This window comes from Ctenopharyngodon idella, chromosome 16 (genome assembly GCF_019924925.1).
Source record: "Ctenopharyngodon idella isolate HZGC_01 chromosome 16, HZGC01, whole genome shotgun sequence".
Taxonomy (NCBI): Eukaryota; Metazoa; Chordata; class Actinopteri; order Cypriniformes; family Xenocyprididae; genus Ctenopharyngodon; species Ctenopharyngodon idella.
The window spans coordinates 4,196,985-4,219,582 of NC_067235.1; the positions used below are offsets into that span (position 1 = coordinate 4,196,985).

Here is a 22,598-nt window from a genome sequence, read left to right on the forward strand (position 1 = left end):
CCGTGGGATACCATGAAAATGAACAATAGGAACTTCAATACACAGTGGAACTTAAATACAGGCAACTTAACTACACAGTGATGATAAACTAAATAATAAACAGGTGTGATGATTGAATAAGTGTCCATGGTAACTAAAGATTGGCAGGAAACTAGGAACAAAGGAAACAGGAAACAAAGATGAAAAAGTACAACACCAACAGAATGTGACAATTTGATTACCTCCTTTGCAAGAATGCATTTGTATTAAATCATAAATCTAGAAAAATTAAGCCAAACATAAAACAGAAAAAAGTAAATTTTCATATAGCCCTAAAATGCAACTTTTGTTAAATAATAATAATACATTGTTATTAAATTCTGTTAAATAGGTTGATGATTTATGATTTCAAATAACTAGACATATGCTTAATGATCATTAAAAAGTAACCATTAAAAAAAGAATACAGAACATTAAAAACGGGGGGGGGGGGGGGGAATGATTTCATAGGGACCTAATTATTGTACCTCAGTTTGAGGATGGGGGTAGAATCACAAAAAAACTTCTTGGATTTGTATTCTAATATCAGGAGGGGTTCACCCAGTGGAGAGAGCAATCACCTTCCATCCCTCCTCAAACCTCCCCAGGGTTCTCCAGAAGAGCAGCTGCTTCCTGTCTGAGAGAAAGGCATCCAGCCACGCTGAGTTAGCCATCTTACCGACAGTAAATCACCATCCCTTTAGCAAAGCTGCAAAGCTTCTCCCATACACTCATTCTCCTCTCACAACTCGTAAAATCACTGCCCTACAAAACTGGTGTCATGTGTCCAATATGTTTTCTATTATGATGCAGATAATTGTGTCAACCAGTGTAAACATTACAGTGTTGAGTCAGGATTGGGAGGAAGCAACAAGCACAACTATCTGAATACAATGACGGGGTCATGGCATGTTCCCCAGACAGAGATCATAAGTTCCTCGAATAGGGTCTTGCAACCCTTCAATGAAAAAAGATTATGGTTGCCAATGACCTCATTGCACTGTCTTCTGCAGAGTCATTGTGTCTGAGATGAGACTGCCCCCTACTGCTTCACTGCTCAACTGCACCTAAGGGTCTCGTAATTATATAGCCATTGCTCAATCTCTGAATTGTCTCTCAATCACCTGCTAACTCATAGACATGGTTTCCTTTCCACTGGTCTCTTCATGCAATCATAATATTTCTATAGGTCTCCTCTTGAGGCTACAAGTGGTTTGTTCCTCCTGGTCTGTAAAAACAGACCCACTATTCCATTCACAGCATCTAGGTGAGAAAGAGGGAAAAATATTTATATATTTATTCACAATCCTGCCACAAAAACCACATCCACAACGAGACAGCACACTGCCCTTATCAACAGATTTGGACCAGCACTAGCATCATGTGTGGTTTTACTCTATAGGATCAGCTATGGGTTTGGGATTTAGGGCTACAAAGGGATAGGAGTTAGGATTTAGGTTTGGATATTAAGGCTTGAAATTAGGCGTAGAGATGAGGATTAGGATTTAAAGGCTGAGATTAGGGGTTGGGGTAAAAACACAATGTACGGAAGTAGCAACTGACATGTTCTTCCCCATTGTGACGCATCCGAGTGAAATGAATTTTCGAAAAAGAGAAAAATGTAGGACAGGGGCTTAGTTCTATTCATCGTTGTGGATTGGATCGGGGAAGATATAAATGCAAGCTTTGGTGTTGATTGTAAGAAAGAAATTTCCATTTCATGCCAACTTTAAGAGTAAAGATTAGGAATTTGGTTGAAGGTTAGAGACTAAAGGTTAAAGGTTGGAAAGTTAAAGGTTGGAAGCATGGATGGCGATTAGGACAGGAATAATTGGAATAGGAATCAGGAAACTTCCAGGCATCAAACTGCTGGTATAGCTGGAATGGCAACGTGATCTCATGAGAAAACGTGTGTATTTTTACGTAAATTGTGGTTCTACCACACGTACATTTACTTACGTTTTCATACACACAAAAACGTACAACATTGACCTATTTATAGCACTAAAATGTAAAAATACTTACGTATTAACAGCAATAAAAAACGTAAATCATGTAACGTAAAGTGTGAATGTATATGATTTCCCATGTATTAATAATAAAATCGTGGCTTTAATGATTTAACGATGTTTTTAGTCTAATTTATTGAAAGCAGTTTACTCATCTACTTAATATGAAATAACATTTCTGTTCATGACTTGTGCTGCTCGTTTCGGAGGATTACATAATGTTAAACAAGACTACAATTTGAAACCTTATGAATAAAATTTCTGTAATTGTTTAACCATTTTGTAATATTTAGTTTGTTTGCTGTGAGACACAGAAGGCGTTTTCTCCTATGCAGCGACTGACAATACAACCATAAGATACACCAAAGCACAACATAAATTCACAAATCACATCCATTTTATTTGTTCGCTGTACTCCATATCTTTAGAATCCATATGTTTGTAAGGAACAGATCCAAATTCAGCCCTTTATCCATCGATCTTCATCTTCATTCTCAGCAACAGCGACCGTCACAGTCAAAACTCGCGCTCGTTATGATTCAAATTTGAAAGTAGCGCCACCCTCGAGAAGCGTTACGACATGGTTTACGGCACTGATATCGAACGCTCATTGGTTCTCACCTGCTTCGTCACAGATTGCGACATGCCGTGTTTCAGTGGATTGACATTTGAAATGAGTGCGCGCCTTCACGGAGAGAAGCCGGATTTATCATATTTTAATGGATTAATAAATTAAATTCTGCTCTGTACCCTATAAAAAACTATTACCGCCAGAGAGGACTGTGACTGGAACTCATAATCATTTGAAGTTCTTTTGGTACCACTTTTGACATTTTTCGCAAAAAATAAATTATTGTGATTACGCTTGTTTGTCTGTCATTTTTTTATTTATAACAGTAGTTAGTTTAAAGAAATGGTTATGGGTTGGTTTAGGGGTAGGTGTAGGATTAGTGGCTCAAAATATTGTTTTAATGTTAGATTTTTACTAAAATTGTAATTTTCCTACACATTTCTGTTCTTTATGTTTTATTCTTTTAACATTCTGTATAAAATGGGTAGGTTTAGGTTCGGGATGGGGTTTAGGGATCTTACATTTATCTACAAAACTATAAAATGGAAATTATACATATATCTTTATGACATGAAAGATTCGTAAATATTTTACGTTTTAACGTTTTAGTGTCATAATTACGTCAATATTGTACGTTTTAGCACCTTTCTAAACGTACAAAAATATACGTTTTGTGTCTTTGAAAGTTACGTATTAATACCTACGTATTAACAATGAGACCAGGAATGGAGTAGTAATTATTGTATTTTTATAGCAATTACATAATTTTTTTCTATTTCAAGAACTGAGAAACTTCTTTTCTCTAAATCCTTGAGTGTGACTAAATGTTCCAGAAATCGGGAAATTCATCCAATCAATCAATTCATTGAATTCCCATAAAATTTAAGAAAAATCTAGAGACAAATCTTATGAGTTATGAAAAAAAAAAATTGGATTTGGCAGATCTGAGTCATGACTGTAGCCCATCATCTCTAAATGACCTTTATATTGTTAAAATAATGTCCAAACTTCACAACTTTGTATTCATGACATGGACACAAAGACAATCTAAGGACACAGCATTAGCTGGAGGATCTAGTCTTTCTTTCTGTTGTGGTCATATTGTCTACTTTTCCAATCTGCTTAGATTCTTACGATTATTACTTATGGCTATATTTACATTTTTGTTAGGGTTAGTTAGGGTTAGGGTCAGAGTTTAGTCGGTCATTTACGACTATTTCTCAACCGAAGGCATTGAAGAGGACAGAATGCCACTCTGGGATGTGCTGAAGATAATGAGAGTCAATTGAAATACAGTGGACATGAAGCAGCTGTTTGCATTCATTTTCATTTCCTCATAGGAGGAACGCAGCAGCCATAAAAGCACTGAAGAATGTCCATCAGCTCCACCCTGCCTATTCCTGCACACTTACTCCCTTAGACACAGCATGCGAGGATGCTTAACTTGCTCTGTGTGTGCACGTGCAAGTCACACATCTGGTGTCCATTCGAGGCCTTATTCGTGTAGAAAAATGATATGGTTTATCATTAAGATGGATGTGAAGTCAACAGTCCACTTCATCTGGCAAACGTCACATTTCCGCTTAGCACTTGGTCTTCAATAAATCCACATCGTGTGATGGGGATTAGTGAGATGATGTCTCTTCAGTGATGAAAGCTTCTTCATTTGTTTCAATTATTCCATCCATCACGTAAAACTTAAGTTACATAATATATCTCCTCCTTCCTCCAGAGTAGAGAAAAGGAAGCCTGAGGACCAAAACTAACATTTTACATTGACAGAACACAGAGTATTTATTAGCAGAGCATATAAAAACAGATACAATTTCAAAGGGTTCTGCACGCCTCATTTAAGGCCTGTAATATTAGCCTAATAGCCTTGTATATGTGTTCTGCTGAGTGAAAGCAGTACTACAAGGTCAATACTCACACTTTGTCATGCTTTTTGCACACTTTGACATGTGCTTTTTGCAATGATTCTTTGATCCACCGTATTGCTGATGGTAAACATGAATGTGCAACTAACAGCACGCTGACTCTTAAAGGGTTAGTTCACCCAAAAATTAAATTTCTGTCATTAATTACTCACCCTCATGTCGTTCCAAGACCTTCGTTCATCTTCAGAACACAAATTAAGATATGTTTGATGAAATCCGAGAGGTTTTGGCTCTCTCCCGTAGAAATAAATGAAATTACCACATTCAAAGTTCAGAAAAGTAGTAAAAACATGGTTAAAATAGTCAACGTGACTACAGTGGTTCAAACTTACCAACAAAAATAACGACTTCATTCAACAATTTTTCCACTTCCCTGTCAGTCTCCAATACAAAACAGCATCGGCCAATACTGAGTCGGTGTTCGGACGTAAACACGGAGGCTCTGCACTGCGTTCACTACGTCAACTGCATAGAAGACTGACAGGGAAGAGGAAAAATTGTTGAATAAAGTCATTATTTTTGTTTTGATTTTGCGCAGAAATTTTGCACAGTATTCTTGTCGCTTCATAACATTAAGGTTGAACCACTGAAGTCACGTTGACTATTTTAATGATGTTTTTACTTCTTCTCTGGACCTTGAATGTGGTAATTTTGTTGCTTTCTATTAGAGATAAATAAAAAAAAACTCTCGGATTTCATCAAAAATATCTTAATCTGTGATCCGAAGGTAAATGAAAGTCTTGCGGGTGTGGAGTAATTAATGACAAATTTCATTCTTTGGTGAACTAACCCTTTAAGGCCCATTCACACCAAGAAAGATTACTATAAACATTACTATAACAATCATATTAGCATCCATATCAACGCATGATAACGTTCTGTTTATTATAAGCACACATTGCATCATCTGCAGCTTTAAATGTTCAAAAAATCTTTTTTTTTTTGAGAATTTTTCAAAAAAACAAAAATGTATTATTTCAATACGAACGTAGCATTTATCATCAAATTTCCCAAGACTAAGTCATCTGAATTGTCACTCACGTTCATTTTACAGTTCTCTATGTCAACAATTGTCTAATTTGTTTCTATCTTTTTACCCAAGCTGTTAGTGGAAACATAATAGATCTCCTGAGATATGAAAGTGCAATCACTGAGCAATGAAACTATGAGCCTCTCAAACTGTTTGTTATGCTTTTAAGTATGTGTGAGAGCACATGTATATTGACTGAGTTGTGACGCACAAATACCACACAAATGCCTGCGACCATTGATGGCTATATTGCGTGAGAGTGTTCCTGTACTGTAGCAGAAAGTATTGGCCGTGCAGAAGAGAGTCAGCCTAACCTCCAAAGCTACTCAGCATGATAATTCTGATGTGGCTTCCAGAATGTTCCCATTTCATTCATTCTGCTGGTAATTATTCATTTCAGCAGAGCTGCTGGCCTGAAAAGAGGAACACAAGCTGCTGCCAGAGTCGGGGATGGCAAACACCTAAGCTTGTGTGCTAATTTGTCCTTTAAAAGGCTGACAGTGGTCGGCAGGAATATAACCAGCTGCAAATATGCAGAGTTTGAGTGGAACTCAGGTATGCCATAACATCATGTGACCAATAAAGCGGGAATGTTGTCAAACACTGCTGAATGGGTGGCCGCAGCTTCATTATGCGACTAGTGATGCACAATGCATGTAATTAACACAAACCTCTCTCTCCCCCTCATTGGTTTTCTGTCCCCTTCTTGGGCAAAGATAAAGAGAGCTATGTGTGCATCTGCGCGGTTGTACATTTGTATTTGTGAACAAGAGGCAACAAACAAAGGCATCAGGCAGTTACTATGGGGTGATGCTGGCACACAGGGTGACAGGGAGAGGCATAGTGTGGGATACAAACACTTGTTCAGAAAGGATCGAGAGAGAGTTAGAGAGGGAAGAAAGAGAGACGGAGGAAAGAGGAGGGGGGCTCCAGAGGAGATGCTGCCAGTCGGCACGTACACCCCAGTCTCAGGGAGCGAGTGGATGGGAGTGAGTGAGTGGTCCTGGCAAAGTCTCACGGCACTCGCGTACAGCGGCCACCCCACACCGTGTCATAGAAGGGCAAGAATGTTCATTGTGCCCAATATGAATGTAATCATTCAGTCTTACCCCGGTTGGGAACTTCAAGTTGATTAAGAAAGTCCGTTTCAATGGGCTTTTCTGGTTTATGAATTCTTGTACTTGGCTTTAATGTATTCCCCACTTCATTTCACATGAGTGGAGTGTCCTTCAGCGTAGCTATTTTGTCTCCTCAATGGTGACAGCGCCTTTTAATGCATTTCTAGTTGAGAAAGAGAATAGAACCACTGTGTCATTAAAGGGAATAACTAAAAATGGACATTGCCAGAATGACACCTATACCTTTACAAAGTCAGCATCAGAAGGAAACTAAACAGTCCTGGCAGTATCACAAGTGATGTCACTGTCTGGAACTAACAACAAAAACTCTTCCCATCAAATCCAATCTCAAGATTTTACTGAAGACACATTTGATATGCGTCATGCAGATCACCAGAAATTAATCTGAATAGGCAAGGGGCATCATGCACTTAGTATTTTTGAGGGGATACAACAATCAGCCCTGGTAGGACAAGCCTTGACATCCTTTTTTAGGGTCATGTAACAGAGGCCTCAGAGGACTCATTAGGTCTCTTGACTGCTGGCCCTCTTGTTGTGTAAACCTCTTACTGGAGTTTCTTTTGAAAAGGAATGTGTATTTCCTATATTTAAGCACATGGATCTAATACCACCTAACTCACTATTTGTTTTTCTGATGTCGTGATACTGTAAAGACTGGGGTGAAAGGTTCTCCCCCATTTCTTTCTTACCCTGACATTAAAACATTGTCCCATTGTTCTGCATGGCTTGCTGTGAAATGCCAAGGAATCTCTTTTCAGCCATCCCAAATTCCATTTAATTCTGCTAATGCCCATAACATTGGACTTTTGGTAGCATAGTGCCATTTAAATATCAAAGGCCATGAGAAGACAACCAGACACTATAGCTCTGTTCCAAAACCTAGTGAGCTCCCTCACCGTCTACTGAAAACATGGGCAGCTGCCTTCTCTGGCAGCATCTTAATAGAAAAAGGAACCTCATAAGCAGTGCTTGAAGTGGAAAAAAAGTACCGGTAGCAAGTAAAAGTGAGGATATGCTACAAAACAGAAAGTTAAGAAAGAAAACAGCAGTTAAGAAAGCATCTGATCATAGTGATGTGGATATGTTTGCACCAGCTCTGCAATTCGGTACTCCAGTCAAGTCACGTCACATGTATTTATATAGCATTTATGTAGATTAAATTAAAACCAAGTAAACCAAGTTCAATTAAAACCAAATAGATTGATTAAAACCAAGCTGCTTTACATGAAAAACAATGACAGTACTGCTCTTAATTACAATTACAACTTTGCTTTCAACTATAAAGCAGCACTCCAGTGTGTTCATGTTTTTACTTGTGGACATCTGACCTTGGTGGACTGAACAGAAGAAATGAAGATTTCCACATTGAAGAAGGCAGAGCCCCAGAGCTACACCTACCTATTACATAATTGCCACAGACCAATGGTAGTTCAAAGGTGTTAACGAGCCAGAGCTTTAGCAAGCTGTTAGGCCAAACTTCATTTTGGCCTGATTTTGTTCGAAATGACCACATCAGTTCATTCTTTGATTTAGCTTGAAGTATACTGTGGCCTTTACAAATTTAATTATACTCATAAATATTTTTCAGTATTAAATGAATTATAGCTGGGCACTAGAAAACACTAAGAAAATACTTTTGTCCTCAATGGAGAAATTGTGTCTCATATTATAATTCATTCAATTATATATGTAATATAGGTTGTGTAGGCAGCATTATTAAGTTGCCTACCTTTCAAAACAGCCGTCATGTCAGGAGCATACCTTTGATGATTAAAAAATGCTGCCTATGGTGGAAGGTCACTAGGTTTTGGAAGTCTTGTTTTTTGGGGTTTCTGTCAAGCATAGTGACTGCTAATGGAACATAAGAACAATGTGTGCCTTGTCTTTGGGGCAATGCTATTTTGTGCATTTCGATGTTTATGCTCTAAACTTGGAGTTTGTTAATTAAAAAAGGCTTTGCCACCCCAATTATGGTTGAACAGCATGGCCTACTTGGCTCAGCTTTCACTACCCACTCAAGGATGATACATTTTACCTCCTTAACACACAAAAAGAGGCCCTATCTGTTTGGGGATCAATGAATCAGACACAATTTCTCCAAAGAGGGCAAACATTTTGTATGAACATATGGTATGAAAAAAGAAACTCAAAGCTATCTGCAATTCAGATAAAACAATTACGTTTTAAAGTAAACCATACAATCAGGCATCAAGTTTGAGGGTCTTTGGGGGAAATATATGCCTTGATATTTGATGCACATAAATGACTTTGTTGGCTGTGTCCTATGTCAAATGTACGGTGGCCCAGTAGTGCACAACACAACGAAATTTAAAAAGCAAACATAAGTTCACAACGCAACAAAATCGAGCCACAACATAATGGAAATGCTCTCGACCACTAGGGGGCTCTCAGAGCTCGGAAAGGTTAGTTTTCCTTGCCAATGTTCTATAGAGTCGGCAGTGATATCAATACCACTATTAGTTTTAACAGTATGTAAACATTGTATATCGACATGAAATTCAAAATCCCCTACGTGCTCAATAGCTTCATATTTATACCTGTGAATGATTTGAAGCGCTACCACGGCGCATGACAAAGGGAACGTCTGCCAATTCCACCAAGTGGTTAAAACGTATCATTTGTATTCATTAAAATTACTTTTAACATTTAAAAACAGACATGTTCAAATTCCAAAGCTTGTAGTAGGTTTCTATTGGTAAGACTGCAGGTGACATTTTGACAATACATACAGGGAGGTATAATTTCACCTGCAGTAAGTCGGTCTTAACAATAGGAAACTACTACAAGCTTTGGAACATGAAAAAAACCCTGCAAGTGAATTAAAAAAAAAAAATATATATATATATATATATATATATATAAACAAATTGTGTAGTGTACATAAAGGAAGTATTGGCACAATTTCACCTGTAGTAAGTCAGTCTGGTCACTACTACAACCTTTGGAACAAAAAATAAATAAAAATTTTTGGTGAATTACAGTGATTTGTTCCTGAAAATAATTGTTTATTGTAAGTACTTGAAGGGAGGTATTGTCAAAATGTCACCTGTAGTAAGTCAGTCTTACCAACAGGAACTAACAAGTTTTGGAATTGAACATGGCTGTTTTTTAATTTTAAAACAAAGTCATGTAATGAATACAAATTATTCGTTTTAACCACTTGGTGGAATTGGTAGACGTTCCCTTTATCATGCGCCGTGGTAGCGCGTCAAATCATTCACAGGTATTTAAATATGAAGCTATTGTGCACATAGTTGATTTTGAATTAATATTTCATGTCGATATACAATGTTTACATACTTAAAACTAATCATGGTATTGATATCTTTGTAAGACTGTCGACTCTATAGAACAGTGGCAAGGAAAACTAACCTTTCTGAGCTCTGAGAGCCCCCTAGTGATCAGGAGCATTTCCTTTGTGTTGTGGCTCGATTTCATTGTGTTGTGAACTTATGTTTGTTTTTTTTAATTTCGTTGTGTTGTGCACTACTGGGCCACCGTACAAATGTGTGTCGAGAGATGAAAAGATGTTTTATTATAAAGTGAACAGCATAATGTCACAAATTTCCCTTCTGAATATCCCTTGTTTCTCAGGAGTGTCAACGGACCACTAGTAGCTGTTCAATAAACTTTTTACTCCATGGGTTATGCTAAAATATAGCCCATCCTGACAGGACCATAAGAAATAGGTCAACCAAGGACAAGTAAGTTAAATGATAGACTCTATAACAGAAAAAAAAAAAGTACAAGTCAGGGGCCAAAATCTTCTTAAGAAAGAAGAAATTTAAAAGAAGTTATATTCTAAGAAGTTTGTAAGAACAAGTAGAATTAGTAGTATAATTCTTACAATTAATTAAAATTTCAAATTAATTCTGAGAAAGTATTTTCTTAAGAGCATATTTTATTTCTTAAGAACACCAAAACCTGCCATTTTATGAAATTATACTATCCGTTTTTGTTTAAGACTCAAATGTCATCTTTTTGAGTCGCCTGTGGTTTTAATGATTAATTTTGAAAAAGTAGTAAATTCCACTGAATTCATTAAAGATCTTACCTTTACGGGAATTTAATTTCATCTGAAGTTTTGTTTTTTTACGGAGTGCCGCACATGACATGCAGGAAAAAATAGTAGGCGAAATCATGCGTGCGCTTTACTAAGTCGTTCCCCCGATTCATAAATTGTGCACATGATTTACTTATTCCTTCCCTCGATTTGCTAAATCAAAATAGGGAACGAAATAGTAAATCATGCGCACGATTTAGTAAATCGAAGGAACAACCAATTAGTAAAGCGTGCGCACGATTTACTTTTTTTTCCTGCATGTCATGTGCCGGACTCCGTAGTCTTTAGAACAATCTTTAGAAAAAAGATAAGAACATTCTTAATCTTACACAAATAATCTTAACTTTATGATTAAGTTTAAACATGAAACAGAAGTTTAGAAGAGATTTATTCTTAAGAATGATTATATCTGCTTCATGAAAAACAATCAAACTGTTAGCTAAACATTACAGAAATCTGTAGCATTCTAGGACATATCTGTACCTTTCATTCTGAAACATCTGGGCCTGTGCATATCAAAGCAACCTTACTTGTTTACATGCTCTCCAAAAATGTTTTGTCAGTCACTTCATTTCAATATCAGGACAAATCTTGGCCACTTCTTCAGAAACAAATTCTCTTTCAAATATGCTCATTTATTTTTTAATTTAAACAATATGTCTTTTTATTGATTTGACAGTCTGATTTGTTATGCTATTTGGGAAAGTACTTTATACAAGCCCTTCTTTTTTATTTACTTTCCCATATTCAGGGCCAGTCCGTGTGTTTGCGGGGCCCTGGGCGAATTCATGAAAATGGGTCCCCACCGGTGTCATAACATAAAAACATCTATAGAACCATTGCAAACATGACAAGTTGTTTCTTTCTTTTTAAGCAAAAGCACACTTGAAATTGAAATTGAAATTTAGATTAATGTAAAGTATGATGTAAAGTGTACTGGTACTGTCACTGATCATTGTTCTTAGATGTTTTTCATAATTCTTAGCCACATAACTATAAGTTTAAATGTTTATCTTGTGCAGCGATGTGCAAAAGTCAATATAAGATTAAACATCACTAAAAAGTTAAAATAAATATTAAATACAGGCTATGTGTAGAAACACACCTCCTCAAAAATATATTTAAAACATGAAAGTTGATTGAGAGTCCTTATCCATTTCTGGGTTTTATGTTTCACGACATGGAAAACAATTCTTAAACTGGTTCATTGTGTCAATCTTAAGACACTGCAAGTCATAATACAGTGTTTACAATATCTAATCCTAATTTTACAATATCTAATCCTCATGGTCTCAAGGCATATAACGTCAGTTTACACTACCCAATACGTTATTAAGCCACAAAAGAGACACTGTTCCCCAGGCCACTTTCTGTGTGTGCTCTCCAAGATTGAACCGAATGTGGATAAGCAAATGGATACGCACCTAAACGTGTACACACAAAAATGTCAAAATGCCTTTTTCAAGAGTATTTACATAAACACAGTGGGTTATGTCTTAAGTAAATGTGCATAGTTGAGAAATAAGTGTTCGGATGAAAGAAGAAAGTCATACACACCTAGGATGGCTTGAGGGTGAGTAAATTATGGGATCATTTTTATTTTTGGGTGAAATATTCATTTAAGACATATTTAATTTATTTAATTTTCATTATAGAGATGCTATTCATTTGGGTGATTAAACAGCAATGTGCAACTTTTTGTTCAAACAAAAAGAAAAAAAAAAATCACATCCTTTTCTTAACGAAAGAAAAGAGCTTTTCGGCTACAACTTTTTTCTGCATATCTAAGCAAATTTGACCCTACAACCATAGGCAAACATCTTTCTCTTTGTCTAGTGCATGTCAGTATGGCCGTGTACTGCTCACAAGGCTATCGAGTTTCAATCATGAGAAAACATGCCACTGCGCTGCAGCCTCGTGTCATGTGAACAAAATACCCGGCCCTGCATTTTACAATATTGTGCTGGCTGTCTACAGGACGGAGATAAATGTGCCTGTTGGAGTCCTGCTTTAAAGCGCTTTAACATCCACAGCTGAAACATGCCAGCTTAAGATGCCAATCTCTATCCGATGTATGCACCGATACAGCTATTCTTACTCTTGATGGAGAAAGGGCCAGCAGGCTTTTGAAAAGGCAACTTAACAAAAGCCAGCACTTCCCCAGATTGTGCAACCATCATCCACTTAAGCGTCACTTGGGCCTGGGGCAGGATTTCATCTCTCTGTGCGTCACGCACAGTAACTATGGCCAGGATCAGATAGACTGCGACGCACTGGGAAAGAGCTCTACCATACAAATGAATTATGTACTACTCACTATTAGACTCTTTTGCACAAGAGATGCTACAAGCAAGCAAACTGTCTACAGATTTAGAAGTAAGCGAATTGTTTTTAAAATCCAACCCAAGTAAGCATCTGTAAATATTAAAGGGGTGGTTGATTATTATTTCACTTTTTAACTTTAGTTAGTGTATAATGTTGCTGTTAGAGCATAAACAACATCTGCAAAGCTACGACACTCAAAGTTCAATGCAAAGTATTGATTTTTTTTTATTTTTTTTTTTAAGAATTCTTTAAGGACTACAACAAATGGCTGGTAAGGACTACAACAAGCTTCTTCCCGGGTTAGTGACATCACTAACCCTAAAATTTACATAAACCCTGCCCCCGAGAACACGCAACAAAGGGGGTGAGGCCATGTTGGGCTGCTTTAGAGAAGAGGAAGAGTTGTTGTAGTAGAGTGTTGTTGTCAAGCCGTCATTTTACGCCGTACTGCTTCATAAACGAGAGACAATTCAACGCTGGATTTGCACAAAAGATTAACATGACGGCACATGCCAGTCGATGAGTTGAATCAACTCCACAGCAACTACATAAATTTATCCACTAACCATTCAGAAATGTCCAGTTTCATTCTAAAAGTTGTAACTTCTTCCTGAGTCTCTCTATCAGTGTTCGACTCCAGTTTGAACAATGTAAGGCTGAACACCATTACTGACAAGCGTCATAGAATAACCAATTACAGCAGCATTTCACACTGTCATTTAACTATGTCCCTATTTTATGGTTTATATTGGCAGAACCTATTAATCATGGGTACTTGGGGCACCATGTCTACTTAACCAACATGTTTGCACATTTTCTCAAGAAACCACATTTTGTTTTCTACATTACTAAGATTACATAATGATTTTCATTTTCAGTTTGACTTATAGATAGGGGTGGGTAATATGACCAAAATCGTATTTCACAATGAGTCATCTTATTTCACGATAATGATATACAGGGGTTGGACAGTGAAAATGAAACACTCTCCAATATAGTTTTGGAGGATGTATGCCTATATATGCACGGCCTGGTGACCAATCTTCGCTGATTTCACATTCCATCAGTAAGAGCATAGAGAGAAGATTGAATTAGCAGAGCAATAGCACAGCTGTACATAAATTATTGCAATCCACACAACATCATGGGAGAGAGTATCAGAGTTCAAAATAGAACAAATTGTTGGTGCACATCTTCCTGGTGCATCTGTGACCTAGACTTTGTGGTGTATCGAGAGACATACAAATGACGAACCACATCCAACAGGAGTAACTGTCCATGCAAGAGGAAGCTGTCTGAAAGGGACGCCTGGATACTAACCCAGAATGTATCCAAAAAAGCAGAAAACCTCAGCTGCCCAACTCACTGAAGAATTAAATGCACACCTCGACTCTCCTGTTTCCACCAAAATTGTTCCTTGGGAGCTCAATAGGGTCAACATTCATGGTCTGGCTGTTATACAAAACCTTTGGTCACTAGTGCCAATGCCAAATGTTGGTTTTTAATGATGCCACCATTGTAAATCGAAGGCTGCGGACAATGTGAAACATAGATTGTTCTCTGATAAGTCCACCTTCACTGTCTTTCCTACATCCGGGAAAGTTATGGTGTGTAAAAGCCTAAAGGAACTTACTACCCAGTCTGTTGCTGCCCAGAGTAAAGCACTGGAGTGGATTAGTGATGGTTTGGGCTGCAATATCATGGCATTCCCTAGGCCCACTACTTGTGATAGATGAGCACGTCACTGCCAAGCACTAGCAAACCATTTGCACCCTGAAGTTGGTGGCATGTATCAAGATAATAATTCACAAATACACACAGCAAGACTGGTGACAGAGTGGTTTGCATTAAGATTTGACTACATTAAGCAATGTAAATACAGACTAATAGATAAATAGAAAAATACTTCAAAACCGAGGTACGTACCGAACCGTCGTTTTTGTGTACCGTTACACCCCTAATATATATACTTTCACCCATAGAAAACATTTGGTGCATCATAAAGAGGAAGATGCGACAAAGAAGACCTAAGACAGTTGAGCAACTAGAAGCCTGTATTAGACAAGAATGGGACAACATTCCTATTCCTAAACTTGAGCAACTTGTCTCCTCAGTCCCCAGACGTTTGCAGACTGTTATAAAAAGAAGAGGGGATGCCACACAGTGGTAAACATGGCCTTGTCCCAACTTTTTTGAGATGTGTTGATGCCATGAAATTTAAAATCAACTTATTTTTCCCTTAAAATGATACATTTTCTCAGTTTAAACATTTGATATGTCATCTATGATGTATTCTGAATAAAATATTGAAATTTAAAACTTCCACATCATTGCATTCCTTTTTTATTCACAATTTGTACAGTGTCCCAACTTTTTTGGAATCGGGTTTGTATATTTATATATATATATATATATATATATATATATATATATATACACACACACACACACACACACACACAGGTGCATCTCAATAAATTAAAATGTTGTGGAAAAGTTCATTTCAGTAATTCAACTCAAATTGTGGAACTCGTGTATTAAATAAATTCTGTGCACACAGACTGAAGTACTTTAAGTCTAATTGTGATGATTTTGGCTCACATTTAACAAAAACCCACCAATTCACTCTCAATAAATTAGAATACTTCATAAGTCAATTAAAAAAAAAGGATATTTTAAACAGAAATGTCAGGCTTCTGAAAAGTATGTTCATTTCTATGCACTCAATACTTGGTTGGGCCTCCTTTTGCATGAATTACTGCATCAATGCGGCATGGCATGGAGGCGATCAGCCTGTGGCACTGCTCAGGTGTAATGGAAGCCCAGGTTGCTTTGATAGCGGCCTTCAGCTCATCTGCATTGTTGGGTCTGGTGTCTCTCATCTTCCTCTTGACAATACCCCATAGATTCTCTATGGGGTTCAGGTCAGGCGAGTTTGCTGGCCAATCAAGCACAGTAACACCATGGTCATTGAACCAGCTTTTGGTACCTTTGGCAGTGTGGGCAGGTGCCAAATCCTGCTGGAAAATGAAATCAGCATCTCCATAAAGCTTGTCAGCAGAAGGAAGCATGAAGTGCTCTAAAATTTCCTGGTTGATGGCTGCGTTGACTGTGGACTTCAGAAAACACAACACCTGAGATGACATGACAGCCCAAATCATCACTGACTGTGGAAACTTCACACTGGACTTCAAGCAACATGGTTTCTGTGCCTCTCCACTCTTCTTCCAGACTCTGGGACCTTGATTTCCAAATGAAAGGCAAAATTTACTTTCATCTGAAAAGAGGACTTTGGACCACTGAGCAACAGTCCAGTTCTTTTTCTCCTCAGTCCAGGTAAGACGCTTCTGACGTTGTCTTTGGTTCAGAAGTGTCTTGGTACGTGGAATGTGTCAGTTGTAGCCCATCTCCTGAAGACGTCTGTGTGTGGTGGCTCTTGATGCACTGACTCCAGCTTCAGTCCACTCCTTTTGAAGCTCTCCTAAGTTCTTAAATCGGCTTCGCCTGACAATCTTCTCAAGCCTGCGGTCATTCCTTTCACTTGTACAACTTTTCCTACCACACTTTTTCCTTCCAGTCAACTTTCCATGAATATGCTTTTGCACTCTGCAAACAGCCAGCTCTTTCAGCAGTGACCCTCTGTGGCTTACCCTCATTGTAGAGGGTCTTGATGATCTTGATGATCGTCTTCTGGACAACTGTCAAGTCAGCAGACTTCCCCATGACTGCTGTTGGGATTACTGACCTAAACCCAGTATTTATACCCTGAGAATGGTAATTTAATAGAACTTGAAATTAAATATTCTAATAATTTGAGATACTGATTTTTTTTATTTTGATGAGCAGCAAACTGTAATCATCAAAATGAAAACAAAAAAAATATAAAAATATTTTATATTTTATTTTATGTCTAATAAATCTAGAATATATTTAAGTTTTACTTTTTGAATTAAATTACAGAAAAAGAAAAAAAAAATTTGTCATGATATTCTAATTTATTGAGATGCACCTGTATATATATATATATATATATATATATATATATATATATATACACATACATATACAGTGCCCTCCACTAATATTGGCACCCTTGGTAAATATGAGCAAAGGTGGCTGTGAAAATAAACTTGCATTGTTTATCCTTTTGATCTTTCATTCAAAAAATTCACAAAATTCTAACCTTTCATTTAAGTAAAACAATTGAAAATGGGGGAAAAAGCTCATTATGAAATAAATGTTTTTCATAGTTCACGTTGGCCACAATTATTGGCACCCAATTATTGCAACGTCCTTTTCCCAAGATAACAGCTCTGATTCTTCACCTATAATGCCTGATGAGTTTGGAGAACACCTGACAAGAGATCAGAGACCATTCCTTCATGCAGAATCTCTCCAGATCCTTCAGATTCCAGCTCCATGTTGGTGCTTCTTCTCTTCAGTTCACTCCACCCATTTTCTTTTGGGTTCAGGTCAGGGAACTGGGACGACCATGGCAGAAGCTTCATTTTGTGCTCAGTGACACATTTTTGTGTTGATTTTGATATTTGTTTTGGATTATTGTCCTGATGGAAGATCCAACCACGGCCCATTATAAGATGTCTAGCAGAAGCGGTCAGGTTTTATCTGTTAGTATTTGATAGAGTCCATGATGCCATGTATCAGAACAAGATGTTCAGGACCTCCAGCAAAACAAATAGGCCCACAGCATTAAAGATCCAGCAGTATATTTAACAGTGGGCATGGGGTACTTTTTATCCCTGTTTGCACCAAACCCATCTGGTGGGTTTGCTGCCAAAAAACTCTTTTCTTAGTTTCATCTGACCATAGAAGCCGGTCCCTTCCCTTTTGAAGTTCCTGTCGTGTCTGACAACTGAATATGCTGAGGTTTGTCTTTGGATGAGCGAGGAGGATTTTTCTTGAAACCTTCCGAAACAACTTTTGGGTGATGTAGGTGCTGTTTGGTAATTTTTTAGGCTTTCTGACCCGAAGACTAAATTAATTTCTGCAGTTCTCCAGCTGTGATCCTTGGAGAGTCTTTGGCCACTCAAACTCTCCTCCTCACCGCGCATTAGGACGATTTAGACACATGTCCTCTTCCAGGCAGATTTGTAACATCTTTAGTTGACTGGAACTTCTTAATTATTGCCCTGATAGTGGAAATAGGGATTTTCAATTCTTAAGCTATTTTCTTACAGCCACTTTCTATTTTGTAGAGCTCCACAATCTTTTGCTGCACATCAGAACTATATTCTTTAGTTTTTCTCATTGTGATGAATGATTAAGGGAATTTGGCCTTTGTGTTTACACATATTTGTACTCCTGTGGAACAGGAAGTCATGGTTGGACAATTTCATGCTCCTATTCACCCTGGTGTGCTAAAAAAATATGAATATGTAAATATGAATGGGAATATACTTCAGAGATATTTTACTCATAAGAATTTCTAGGGGTGCCAATAATTGTGGTCAACATGTATTGGAGAAAAACATTTATTTCATAATGTGAGTTTCACCCCACTTTCAATTGTTTTATTTCGATGAAAGGTTAGAATTTTGTGAATTTTTTGAATGAAAGATCAAAAGGATAAACAATGCAGATTTATTTTCACAGCCGCCTTTGCTCATATTTACTAAGGGTGCCAATATTTGTGGAGGGCACTATATTATATATATATATATATAAAGAATATTGTCTCTATGATGATGAATTGCTTTTGTAAAAGCATCTGCTAAATGCATAAATGTAAATGTCAATAACTGTGTGATATATTTGTGATATATTATCATATTGACCAGTACTACTAAGAAATCATAGAAAGTTAACACAAGAGATAAATCATATGGAAGGAATGATATTAACTGCAGTGCAATACCGCAACATATTGGCTTCATCCGAAAACCTAGGAAGCTGACTTGTTGCCTTGCTGCCCTATCAGGCAATGACTTGTAAGGCAGTGTTTGCGCATGAAGGTACCTCACGAAACTGATTTAGGACAGATTCTGAGGCAGCGTAACAGTTTAATGATCTACCGCAAAATAGCACAAGCTCTGGTGAGAACTAAACAAATATTTAATTACTACAGTAGTAATTTCTTACTAGAAATGACATCAGAAGTGGAAAATGTTGCTCAAAAACATACATTTACACACAAACTGACCAGCAAACTCAACTTTCGGACGGCATCTTTAATTTTCTGGCTCAACAGTCACAGAATGGACAACCAGGATTGTGGGATATCAAAGGCAGTGAAGGATACGTCTATGCTGCCTTCAGAAATCGATCAGATGAAGGTATCTTAGGAAACAGGAAGTGAAGCTAACATTGGATTTGGACGTGCCTTGATGCCTTCCTTCCTGGAAATGTGTCCTCCGAAGGCAGCATTTTCCAGTTTTCGGATGCAGCCATTGACTTTTAAAGTTTCTTAATTAACCCATCTACGACAACACCATAATGTCTTTGAATTGTCTTAATTTGTGTGCTTTTCTTTTTGCAGTTTTTGATATATGCTATTAATGGGATACAAACCATTTGGAAAAACACACTGAGCTCACAATAAAAAATTATACTAGTTTCCAACTCCTGAGGCCACATGTAAAAAACCTCACTTAGATGTCATCATAAAAGTATGCGTACGCACAAGAGCAAGATTTTGCATACGCACACAAAAAGTTTTTAGATTTATAAAACCATGTGTATGCCAGAACCTGCACAAAACTCCATTTATAAAACCCAGTCAGTGGAAGATTGTGTTACATGCATCTCCACCCCATCTCCTCAAAATAACCATATATATGGAGCTTACAACGTCTAGTTTTACTGTGCACATCCTCATCTGCATATCATTTTCATATGCATATTCCTATTCACATAACATAATGTTTAATGGTACAAGACATTAGGAAAATATGAGATACAGACTATAAATGCCATTTGTGCAGTCACATTACATTGCTAAAAATCATTTAGCATGCTTGTCTTGTTTTAGAATAAATATAAGCTATCAAAATATCTGTAAAAGCAAAACTGCATAAAATACTTTTCAGCAAAGAGTTATTCTCATTCTTTTCCACTGACCAATTAGTATTTTTAATTGTTTTAAACAAATCAAATTTATACAATTTTGGCAATAAGATAAACATGTTTTAGGATGAAAAAAACTGTATATTTTAATAGAAACAGATAGGGCTTATTTTTTTGCAGTGTAAATACAATTGTCTGACAATATATATATATATATATATATATATAAAAATTGCAAATCTTGCACTTTCCTTCAAATTCTATCCTTCAAATATAATGGTATCTTTCATAATGTTGAGAAGGTCACAGAAGGAGTTATTGGTAGCACTTTATTTTACAGTCCTTTTTCAAGTATAGGGTTCCCACTCTAAGCCAAATGTCAAATTCCCTGACTTTTCCCTGACTTTCACTGACTAAAAAGCTGACTTTCCATGACCAATAATGAACGGAAAAACAGGCCGACAACAGAAAAAAATCAGCCACAGACAGTGTTTTAAAACCATCCATTTGCAATCCTTTTTTTTGCGCTTTTACCCATTAAATGCACTTTGATATTTTTCTGTAATATTTCTGCAGTAATTAATTTATAGTTTTTATGCTTTCAGGGGGTTTTATGTTTGTCATATTCAGTCTTTTTATTTTTTCACATTTAGTTTTTGCAGACCGTCTTAGACTGTTTGACACTAGGCTATTTCTGTAAAATGGTTGTTATGATTATGTAAGTCTGAAATAATTATTTAATAATTATTAGTTATTTAAGTCCTAGAAAAACCCATAATATTTTTCCTTCAGAAGCAATGTTGATAGTTTATCCAATGTGTATATATTAACTTATTCATATTTATTCATTCTACCATGCACAACCAAATTGAAAAGTCTGTGCGACTGCCACTAGGGGGCGAAATGCGACAGTCGTATCCTAATGTTGTGTGCGGTGAAAAGGCGGCTTACCGTGTCCTTTTTTTTTTACTTTTTTAGCTTATCGTGTCCTAATGTAACGAGGAGTCAGACTTGATAGGATCCATGTGCAGCTTTATTAAAACAATCGTAGTCGTACAGGCAGGGGTCAAACACCAGCAATAACAATATCCAAGATAGAGGCGAATCGTAAACAGGGACTGGCAATGGGTCAGGGCAGGCGGCAGACAAGGCAGAGTAATCCAGATATACAGGCAGGGAATGAACAGGGCAGGCAGCAAACAATCACGATGAGAATAAACAGTCCAAGGTCATACACAAGAATACAGATCACAAGGAAAAACCGCTCAGTAGTGCCAGCCGGGGCAAAACAAGACTTCGCAATGGGTGAGAGTGTGAGTGTGCTTAAATAGTCCAGGAGATGGGAATCAGGTGTGTGGGTAATTAGGACCAGGTATGGGGTTATGGGAAATGAAGTCTGTGATAAAGTTAGTACTCAGGTGAGGGAGCCCTCTGGTGGTGATCGGAGGGAGCCACAGAGGCCACATACGTGACACCTAAGGTCCTAACCAGACGTGACAAAGCTACAAGACGACAAAATCAATCATAAATCACAGCCAATCATAACAGAGTGTGGGCAGGCTCTGTTCGCAGTTAAACACGAAAATCAAATGAAATTAAACTATACAAAATTAAACCATAAAACATTCAAAATACATACTCAGTGACTGACAATCTTTGTCATGAAATACACTTGTTTGAGCTTTGCATAATATTAAAATGGTTTGAGCTTGAATATCATTTTGCATGACTTTAATAGCCACTATGAGAGCAACAATGGATAATTTAAATTAAAGGAAATAAGAACGTTCAAACTGTAAGCAATAAATACTTTTCATTGTGCATTTATGTCCTTGTATGAACTGAACTATTAGCTGCAAAATACCAGAAATATAGAAACCATTTCATTTGTCGTGTCGTGGCTGGTTAGAACAGTCTTTGAAGTGGTCATTTTCTAGCCAAAGCTCAAAATTTTCCTGGCATGTTTGCCTTAGTTAACAGGTACAGGTGACTGCATTTGACTCAAGTGATTGCCAGTTGACGAGTGGGAAGGGAATAAAATGCAGCTGAAAAATAGCCTAACTATAACAATATGCAAATGCATGAAACAACGCGATAAAAAAAAATACGGTATAGAGAAATTACATTGATAAATGGAACCTAAAATTTAAAGCGACAAACAAAAATCCCTGATATTCCATGACTTGGACAAAAAAATATAAAATTCCCTGACTTTCAACATCTGGAATAAACCTTTTAAAATTCCATGATATTCCAGAAATTCCATGACCCGTGGGAACCCTGCATACTATATACTTATTGTAATTACAATAACTGGGTAATAACTAGGTACTAGTCCTGAGCTTACCTCTAAACCTAATATTAACCCAAGTAGTTACCTTATATTATTCAGTACTTTGTTGCTAAGTACACTGTAAGTACATTGAAAGTGCACATACTGTAAAATAAAGTGCAACCGAGTT

At 37.1% G+C, this 22,598-nt stretch overlaps 1 long non-coding RNA gene across 1 annotated transcript in view; it reads right to left on the reverse strand.

Moving 5' to 3' along the window:
- Nucleotides 1-6,576: 6,576 nt before the first annotated feature.
- Nucleotides 6,577-22,598, reverse strand: part of LOC127497758 (uncharacterized) — a 60,078-nt gene continuing 44,056 nt past the window's right edge. Inside the window, exon 3 of the long non-coding RNA XR_007925649.1 lies at nucleotides 6,577-6,846. This is a non-coding gene — a long non-coding RNA (uncharacterized LOC127497758). The remainder of the gene's footprint in view (nucleotides 6,847-22,598) is intronic.